We start from the raw sequence: 10,663 nt of genomic DNA, 5'->3' as shown, positions 1-10,663 counted from the left end.
TTCAGAAAATTAAGTAGGACACTCCGAACGTGACCTTCGAATGTGTCCTTCTTTCACAGGAATTCGGAGGATGCATGAGGTGTATCCTTCCCTGCTGCAGATAGCCCACAATTCTTTGCGTCGCTGTTAACAACCGTAATTTATTTGAAAAAAATAAAAAATAAATGGCGGCGTCGACAAATGTACAAGTGAAGATGTGTTTAAATTTAAGTGCCACAGACACGTCAGGTTCCACCGTCCACCAATCACAGCGCACTCAATCACCCGAGTACTGATCACCGGCACCTGCACCTCATCAGCACCTCATCACCATCAGTATAAAGAACACTCACACACACCACTCCAGTGTCCAGTCTTGTTTGCATCAACGCTTACCTTAAAGGTCCCGTTCTTCGTGATCCCATGTTTCAAACTTTAGTTAGTGTGTAATGTTGTTGTTAGAGTATAAATAAAATCTGTAAAATTTTAAACCTCAAAGTTCAATGCCAAGCGAGATATTTTATTTAACAGAAGTCGCCTACATCGAACGGCCAGTTTGGACTACATCCCTCTACTTCCTTCTTTAATGACGTCACTAAAACAGTTTTTTGATTAACCTCCGCCCACAGGAATACACAAGAGTTGCGTTTGTAGAGTGTGTTTGTCGCCATGTCGTCGAAACGCTGTTATTTTCATCCCGCAGTCCAATCACCGGGTCTGATTCCGGCTCAAATTGATAGGGTAAAATTAAAGACATGTTTACAATAACACTGAGCGCGTGCATCTCCACGTTATGGTAAGAGGCGTGACCTTTCCGGGCAAGGTTCGCTAAGCTGCTGTCGAATCACAACACAGGAACCGCTGGCACAATCAGAACTCGTTACGTATTTCTGAAGGAGGGACTTCATAGAACAAGGAAGTCATCAGCCCGTTTTTATGACAGTGGAAACAGCGGTATACAGATAAGTAAATTATGTGAAAAATACTGTGTTTTTTTACACGCGAAACATGAACACATGTTATATTGCACACTATAAACACAATCAAAGCTTCAAAAAACCACGAAAAACGGGACCTTTAAGGACTCCCAGCGATCTACTTATCTGTCTCCAGCGTCTCCTGTTCTCCTCGTGTGACTCCTCGTCTATGTGTGAGTGAGTAAAAAGACCTCTAAGCAAACAGCCAGGTATTGTTCTGTGTCAGCAATTATAGGCAGTCTACATGTCTGGAGAAGACGATGTCATCTTTATCCATAGTCTACTTATTAATATGGTTGTGACTATTTGCATTGTCTGTATTGTCAGGTGAAACATAATAGGCTCTTTGTGAATATTTGGATGCTGTGTTGCTTTAATCAGTATTTGTCATTCCAAATAAAATAATCAAGTGTTCCTTGTCTCCAGCGATCTCCATCTCCAGTCATTCCAGGACCTAATGCATCTACGATCACAAGAGGACAGTATTACCTTTCCACTCTTCAAGTATCATCATTAACTTCACCATCTACTCACCTGCACTGCTGTTTATCCATACTGGTTTCAATAAAACATCCTTAACTGTGATTCCCTGTCTCTGTCCCTTCTGTACTGTAACAGTAAGTAGTTTCATGCTTGTTTTTGTTTTAAACTTTGTTCTTCTTAATATCCTCCTCCTTTGTCTCTGTAACAGAAATCTGTTGAACATAATCCAGCTCCTCAAACATTACCCAAAATAAAACAATTAAATGCATTTTCTGTTCAAATGACTTTACAGATTTATTAAACTATGCGTTGGCATAGCAACGATGTACTTCCTGTTTCCTTTCCTGCCTGTGTGTCCTACGAAGGATGTCTTGTTTAATTCTGGCTCAGGACACTCCATATACTGCATCCTTCACAGGATTCGTCCTCTTGAGGATGCAGCCTTCGAAATGAAATGAGACACAGCTATTGTTTACTTCCAGGGTTAAAGTTGAACCACTGCAGTCACATGACTGTTTTAACGATGTATTTTAGTACCTGTTAGGCCCAATCGGCTCAGTGGCGGTTTCCCACAGGACGGGGAAGGTTTCTTGCTCGTTCGGTCTTTTCAGTGTGGCAAAGTAGTTTAATTCCAAGTAAACTTTTATCTGACTCCATTTTATTATGAGCTCTATTATGATCTCAAATTTAGTTTAAAATGTCAACTGATTATTGACCATTTATATGATAATTTATCTAGACATTTGATTATTCTATTTAACTCTTAATTCTTATTGTACTCGTTAATTCGGATTCCTTTAACACTTTGATTACAATCACACAATCATTTCAAAGATGATCAATACAAAACATCAAATGTTCAGAAACAGAGTAAAAGATGAATACCTGACATTAGAAAAATACACATTTCACATTTCAGACACACGTGGGCTGATCTGATCAAAGAATTGCCCTGAGCCTCCTGAAACATCTCTTTAAATACTCAGACCAAGACAGAAACTTCTTTCAAATGGAAACATGAGTTCACAATGGGAATTTGCATTAATCAAGGTCCTAGACTGAGTAGTTTACACCTTTTGGGGACAGAAGGACATTTGCATGAAAGACCCGGTGAAGGTGGACACACCCATTACAGAGAGCAAAATATCTCTAAAATCTTTAAACCTTTATTACCTTCTGGTTTACTTCTATGGGAATAAGACCTTTGTACCAGTCGCTCTGAGACATTTCAAATGATACCAAACATGTATAACGTTGTATGATAACTGTTCACATTAATCCATATAGATTTTGGATGAATTTCAGGTCATCTCTGCATGTAGAGAGAAGAGATGGGGGAAGAGGGGGTGAAGGAAGAGAAATGTAGATTAAGGCAATGCTGAGGAGTGATTGACTCGGTGTGATTGTGTCTCGGATGGGGATGTTAATTTTGCAAGAGAGAGTTCAAATGTTAATTGTAATGTATTGTCATTTTGACAATGTTTCTTTAAGTGGCGCTCCGGCCTCCGTAGTCGATGCTATGACTCCTCCTACTTTGTATATGCACTGCAGTACCTAGTAAACTAAGTATATCTCGTTACTGAAGCTCTGTGTCAGTCGCGTTACTTTACATGGTGTCAGAAGTCTGTCAAGAACAGATAATAAGCAAAGTATGACATCATCACAGTTTGATCACCCTAAGATCGACTGGGATGCTCCAGATTTGTACCAAGAGTTTGAAAGATTTCAGAGCCATATCACATTCGTCTTCGACGGCCCGCTATCGGAGCAAACAGCAAAGCAGCGTGCAGGCTGGCTGGGTACGTGGATCGGTGAGCAGGGCAGAGAGATATATAAGACGCTGCAGTGGGGCGAAGGTGAGAAGGATGACCCGTCTAAAGTCCTGGACAAGTTTGCTAATTATATAAGGCCGAGGAAAAATAAGAGAATAGCCAGACACCGTTTCAAACAAAGAAAACAAGGAGTCACAGAAGGTCTTGAACACTTTGTGATGGATTTGAGACTCCTGCTCATGGATTGCGAGTATGGCGATCCAGATGATATGTTGATCGATGCGATAATAGCAGGTGTCAGAGAAAAGCGCGTTCAGGAGAGACTGTTAGACAAAGTGGAAGATTTAACGCTACCAAAAACAATTGAAATCGCCCAGCTGTTTGAACTGTCACAGAGGCAAATTAAAATTGTATTAAATTAAAATTAAAATAGAGAAGAATAATCTCAAGTGCAAGCAGTAAAGGTGAAAGCAAAATACCAAACTGCAAACAAGAAGACCTTTCAGAAAAATCAGGCAAAATTTGTGCAGAAAGAAATGCATGTAAACCGACCAAAAAACTGTCCAAGTTGCGGCAAAGACCCACAACAGAGGATGAGGAGATGCTGAGCATAAATATCACACAAACAGATGAGAACAGTGATGATAAATGGACAGCAGACATTGAAATTCTGTCTCAGAAGGTGCCATTCAGAATTGATACTGGTGCAAAATGTAACACATTGACTTTAAGTAGTTACCAGGCACTCCTGTATGATGGTGAGCTTAAATGCTCTAATCGAGTGCTGAAGTCCTACTCTAACCACAAGCTGAAGCCTATAGCTGTGGCTGACCTTCTGACTAAATATAAGGATGCTGAGATATTAACAGAATTTGAGATTGTGGACATTTCTCAAGAAAATGTGCTCAGCGGTGCAACAGCAGAAGCCTTAGGCTTAGTTATGCGGCTTGATGCATTGCAGTCTACTAACAAAGAAAATAAGACACATTACGGTCACACGACAACAGAACAAAATGCGCCAGCTGGATTAGACAATTATCCAGAGCTGACTCGCACTACTGGAACTTTACCAGGTAAATACACAATCAAAATTAATCCTGATGCAAAAGGTGTAGTCCATCCTGTCCGCTGTCAACCAGCTGCACTGAAAAAGAAAATAATAGAGAAACTACACGAGATGGTTAAAGATGGATACATCACAAAAGTCAGCCAACCGACCGACTGGGTGAGTTCAATGGTAGCAGCTGTCCGTAATGGCAAGATAAGGATCTGCATTGACCCAAGCGACTTGAATAAGGTCATAAAAAGGGAGCATTACCCAATGCGAACCATCGAAGAGGTAGTCTCCGCAATGCCTGGTGCTAAAGTCTTTTCGGTCTTGGACGCAAAATTTGGTTTCCTGCAAATAGAACTAGATGAAGCATCATAATTTCTGACAACCTTTAATACGCCCATTGGTAGATTTAGGTGCCTTAGGCTACCTTTTGGCCTAAAATGCGCACCATAAATCTTTCAGCGTATTATGGATGAGATGCTTGAAGGCATCAGTGGAGCAATAAGTGTCATGGATGACATTCTCATCGCAGCACCCTGGTCTGAAGGCAGACCCAGCGAAAATAGAGGCTGTCAAGTCCATGCCAACACCAACAGACAATGATGGTGTTCGTCGTTTCCTAGGTTTTGTCACCTATCTGTCAAAATTCCTGCCAAACCTCAGCGAGGTCGACGCACCTCTAAGACAACTCCTGAAAGCAGATGTTGAGTTTGCATGGCAACCAGCACAACAGCAAGCTTTTGACAAACTCAAGGACTTATGCACAAAGTCCCCTGTGCTAAATTTTTTTGATCCATCCAAGCCTGTTGAGATCTTCTGTGATGTCAGCAGCAACGGCATCGGTGCTGTTTTATTACAGGACAGTCATCCAGTGGCTTTCTCATCCAGGTCACTGACAGATACAGAAACACGCTATGCGCAAATTGAGAAAGAGATACTCTCAATAGTTCACGCATGTGTCAAGTTCCACAATTACATATTTGGAAACCATGTCACAATGTACAATGACCATAAGCCTCTGGAAGATATTTTCAGAAAGCCACTGCTCTCTACCCCCATGCGCATACAGAGAATGCGTCTCTGCCTGCAGTGGTATGATCTGACTGTTAAATACAGACGAGGAAAGGATATGGAACTGCCTGACACACTGTCTAGAGCCCAGTTACCTGAAAACAAGCAAGAGATGGAAGGCTTTGAGTGTGTCTTTATGCTCAACTTTGTTTCAGTGAGTGAGCAGAAATATTTAGAGCTCCAGGACTGCACAAAGAAGGAGCTCAGCTGTCTTCAACAAACAATTCGACAGGGTTGGCCAGACCACAGGCGTGATGTACCTAATGCAGTTCAGCCATTTGGGGACTTACAAAGCCAACTTGTTGTTGCTGATGGTGTTGTCTATAAAGGCCTGCGTATAGTCGTACCCCCTTCCATGCGAGAACATATGCTGAAGCTTATACATCAGTCACACTTAGGAATAGTGAACGGCAAGCAGAGAGCTTGCGAGGTCCTATACTGGCCAGGAATGAGTTCTGAAATCGAGCAAATGATGAAGAACTGCGGTAAGTGTGCAGACTTTCAGAACCGGTTACCTAGACAACCACTCAGACCAACAGAAACACCTGATCTTCCATTCAAAGAAGTAGCTTCTGACCTGTTTGAGTTTGAGGGGAACAATTCTGTTCTGCTGGTGGATTACTACTCAAAATTCATTGAAGTGGAGAAGCTGAAGAGCTTACATTGCCGTGCTGTCATAGAAAAACTCAAGGCTCAATTCAGCAGACATGGAATCCCCACCGTCCTTCGAACAGACAATGGTCCACAATATTCAACGGATGAGTTTAAGGATTTCTGTCAAAGTTATGGAATCATTCACAAAACATCATCCCCTCATACGCCACATTCCATCGGTGAGGCAGAGCGCGCAGTCCAGACTGCTAAGAAACTTTGGTATAAGGCACCAGACAAACATCTTGCACTGCTTGACTACAGAACGACACCACTGGAGTCAGTAGGCCTTTCACCAACTCAACTGTTGATGGCCAGGCGTCCCCGCAACAACCTGCCTGCTGCCCGTCTGCTGCTCGCACCAGCAGCATACGACACCCTCAAAGTTAAACAGCAACTAGGCGAAAGTAAAAGTGTTCAGAAGTTTTACTATGACCGCAAGTGGCCCTCGTGCTGCGTTGAAGCCTGGAGATGAAGTAAGGATGCAACCACATCCTGGCAGTCCCAAATGGTCTCCTGGAGTTGTTGTGAGATCACACTGTGCCCCAAGATCTTATGTTGTTGACTGTGGAAGTAGAGAGTACCGTCGCAACATCCAGCATCTTCGCAAGAGCACAGCAGCTGCTAATGAGTCCCGTCACGGGCTTAACGATGATCAGTGGACAGAGACATCAGAGCCAGTGAGTGTCGAGGAGCCAAAGTCTGTAGATCATCCTAATTCATTCCAAGCATCACCTAAAGAATTCAGGACTGCTAAGCAGACATTGTCAAATGGGCAGTACACTACCAGACGAGACAGAATGGTAAAGCCTCCCGACAGGCTCTGCTTGTAGCCAGGGAAAGGCGTGGTAAAGACGCCTTGTGGAAGTGATGTGCTAGCAACCTCTCCTTCCTAGTTACCCATGTTTATGTTCAACAGTTCACTGTTTGATATATTGTGTCTTTGACTAGGTTGCATACATGATGTGCTTACATCTCTTTAATACATGGACATGCAAGTTTTATGCATACTCCACAGTTATATTGCAGGTTAGAGCTTCAGTGATTCAATGTATAGAAAAATAATGTATGAAATAGATTTTCTTGAAAAAGCACGTATAAATACGCTACATAGGCTTCTGGAGTAGTTTTTGTGAGAGAATTTTACTTCTGCATCTGAAAAATGCCAAATCGGAAGTGACGTAACTTAAGGGAGTGCGATCAAAATAAGCAATAGGAAAACAATGGATCGCAATGACAGTTAGGATGCTGAGGAAATTGTAAATGTTTATTCATACTCGTATAACTAACCACTATGTGGTCAGCAGGACAGGCCAGAATTAGACAGAACAACGGTCAAAAGAGACAAATTGAGCTGTTGTGCGAGGAGAAGCAGTGGAGAACAGGGCCGAGAGTATTAGCTTATAGATATATACACGTTAGCAAACGATATGTAACACTGTTCTCAGATCACAATATTGTACAGATTATTATGAATCAGGCAAAAGCAAAGCTATTGGCCATCTAGGAGTAACGTTATTGATTACTAATAACAGAAACTAATAAACTTCCTTAATATCCGTCCACACTAACGTTACGTGATATAGCGGTTTCTCATCACGACTTATTTGGTAACGTTAGCGCATGTAAAAAAAAAAAATAAATGATAAAAAAAAATGATAAAAAAACCCAAAATGGATGTATAAGATGCCATGATTATGTAGTTGTGTGAACTTGAATGTACGTTTACGGTATATATATGGCATGAATGAAATTGGAGTAGGCCTATTTACATTACCAGCACATAATTCAAAACTGTTTTGTGTGAGTGTGAGACTGTATGCATGTGTACATAATTTGTATTCATCAGTGTTGAAATTGATTCAAGCAAAAACGGTGAAGAAGCATTGCATGTGTAAGTTTATTCATTAAATATCATTATTTACAGTAGTATTACAATGTTGAACTACATCATATCACAGGGATGATAATCCTCCGGTCTATAATGAACGCGTTTCTCGAAGCAGATGCAGAAGTGAAGTCCGTCTCTTCACCTGCACAAAACACACACCAGCACGGAAGATAGCAGCGTCCTTTTTCTTGTTAGTAAACCTCAGGACTCGATGTCCTGACAGGCTGGAGTTTGTGCAGCCTCCACAAACACAATAATTTACCATGACGATGATAAATAGAATACAAAAACTACAGAAAACACACTGATTCACGACCGCTGTCAGTGAATACCAGCTTACTCTGCACTGAATCAACACAGAGCTTGGCGATCGACTCCCTTTAGTGACGTAATATGAACCGACACTGAAAAAAAAGCAGTTTTTACAGAGCCCGTCACTTTATCTACTAAATTCATGCCCTTATGTCCTGCAAAACATCTGATATGTTTTCAGTGTCTTCTCTGTCAGTGCAGAGTATACAGTCATCTGGTGCTCAAGATAACGGTACAACATGTCATTAGTGGAAGTCCATCTTGTTGTGACATCATCTTGTGGGCTGGTAGCTGTAGCATTTCTTGCTCAGTCTTAAGCACATGAGCTGCTGTTGTGCTTCTGTGGAAGAAGTAAACCACCTTCCTGATCCTCCCATCTGGTTCACAGAGATTCCCCTTTGAGATGCTAAATTTATCACATGTGCAAAGCAAGATATCTGTGGCCCAGTCCAGCTTCTGTCACTGCATCTACTTGGTTTCTGGCATTATCTGTGGTGACTGGCATATTGCTGCATGTGTTGTGCCTGTTTAACTTCACTCTTTACTGCTTCTATCAGCACCTGCGCTAGATTTGTGCTTGTGTGACTTTAATAGAGTGGGCTTGTCTGTAGCACTGGACTTCACATCTCCCACTCCGCTGTGATGAAGCGAGCAGTCACAGTCACATAGCTTTCTGTAGCCCTTGATGTCCATCCGTCTGTGGAGATCACAATACAGGGTGCATTAGATAAGTCTGCAACTCTTTAGCTTTTTCCTGTTCGTAAAGTTCTGGCACGATCCTCATGCTGAAGTGGGATTGTGAGGGGATTGTGTAGCGTGGCTCAAGCACTTTCAACATATTTTTAAACCCATTGTTTGACACAACAGAGTATGGCCTCATGTCTGCAGTGATAAACATCCTGATAGATTTGGTAATCGCTTTAGCCTGTCCCCTTCTTCTCTTCCTGGTTGTTGGTGACATATCAGATCATAATATAATAATAAATTAATCATTTTTGGAAAGTGATTATATCGTCTTGTATCTCTTCCAACTCTCTTGTTCTTCTTTCCTCTCTCTGCTGGGCTTCTTCCTCTCTCTTTGCCTCTTTCTTCCATCTCCTTGAGGAATGTCAAAAGGTCTCCTTCTTCTCTGTCTGGTTGTTGGTGTCATATCAGATGGTCCAGTAACAGAGGATGAGGAGTGTATGATCAGTGGTGGGGTGATGGACGGCTTAATTCCTAAAGCAGAATCCATCACTCCATACCTCTTCCAGGAGGATGCTGGAGGATCCTCAGCCTCTGTGCCGACCCCTGTCTGTGGACACTTAAGGTCCTGTCACAAGCTAAATAAATACACAAATAGCATTAAAACAAAGTTGTTCACAAATAAAAGTTAACAAAAAAACTTACTTTGTACTTCTGCTGAAGGTTCTCTCATTTCTTTTTTACCCATGCAGCAGATACTTTAATCTGCAGATTGCTCTGCTCTATAAGTGATCAAGACATATAAGTGACCAAAAGTAGGCAGAAGCGACTGTTTATTACACATAGCCTCTGTACACTTATCAGTTTCAGAATTTACGTTCATTAAGCCTCAATTCATTCTTCTTTTTTTCCCCAGGTTTTTGTTTTACCAGGTTATACATGCCTGCATGTGTAATTGTGTATCGGTCGATTTTACATTGATTGAAATTGGGGTCAGATTATACTGTGTGAGCTTTTGGAGTGTTTAAAAAGATGAGACAGACAACAAATGAATAAATAAAGTGTATTTACAATATTCACAAGGAACTTAAAACAACACAATAAAACTAGAATAACCTAGGCCGTTTAAAAGCAGGGAGTCCATGTTCACCATACCATAAAACAGTCCTTAAGAATCCTAGTGTGCTGATAAGTCCCAATGTGCAAGTGAGAAATGTCCACCGGTGTATATACAAAGTCCACGGAAAGTGATGTGATTGGCTGGAAAGGCAAGTCCATAAAAGTAACTCCACAGTCCAGCTGTTGTGTTTGCAATCAGGCTGATTGTTTGTCATGCTGCCTCCTTTATGCTGGTCTACTTCCTGGTTCCTGTCATGTGACCAGTCACATGACAGGCAGACCCATACACATTTAAAGACATACACACATTAAAATAAGTAAGAGGAATAAAATGGACTAAAACACATGTAAACCAATTAAAACTCTATTATACATAAAATCATTGTAATAAATAGAGCGGTAAAACATGTATTTTATGGGACAGTGTCACAATATGTAGTAAAGTTAAATATACATATAGTCTAATATATGAATACATTTGCTACAATTGAGGTATCCTAATGAAAGGAATACACATAAAAGCATATTCGTCTATGTAAGCAATAAGTATGCTATTTTACCCATAGACTACATATACATTGTATGCCTACACACATTTTATGCCTCTTCCATAACATCAGAGAGATCGCCCAACAACAATCTTCCCAAAAAGTATATTTGAGGTCAATGG

The sequence above is a fragment of the Megalobrama amblycephala genome, linkage group LG6, assembly GCF_018812025.1.
Source record: "Megalobrama amblycephala isolate DHTTF-2021 linkage group LG6, ASM1881202v1, whole genome shotgun sequence".
Lineage (NCBI taxonomy): Eukaryota > Metazoa > Chordata > Actinopteri > Cypriniformes > Xenocyprididae > Megalobrama > Megalobrama amblycephala.
Note: the sequence above shows the minus strand (reverse complement) of the source record.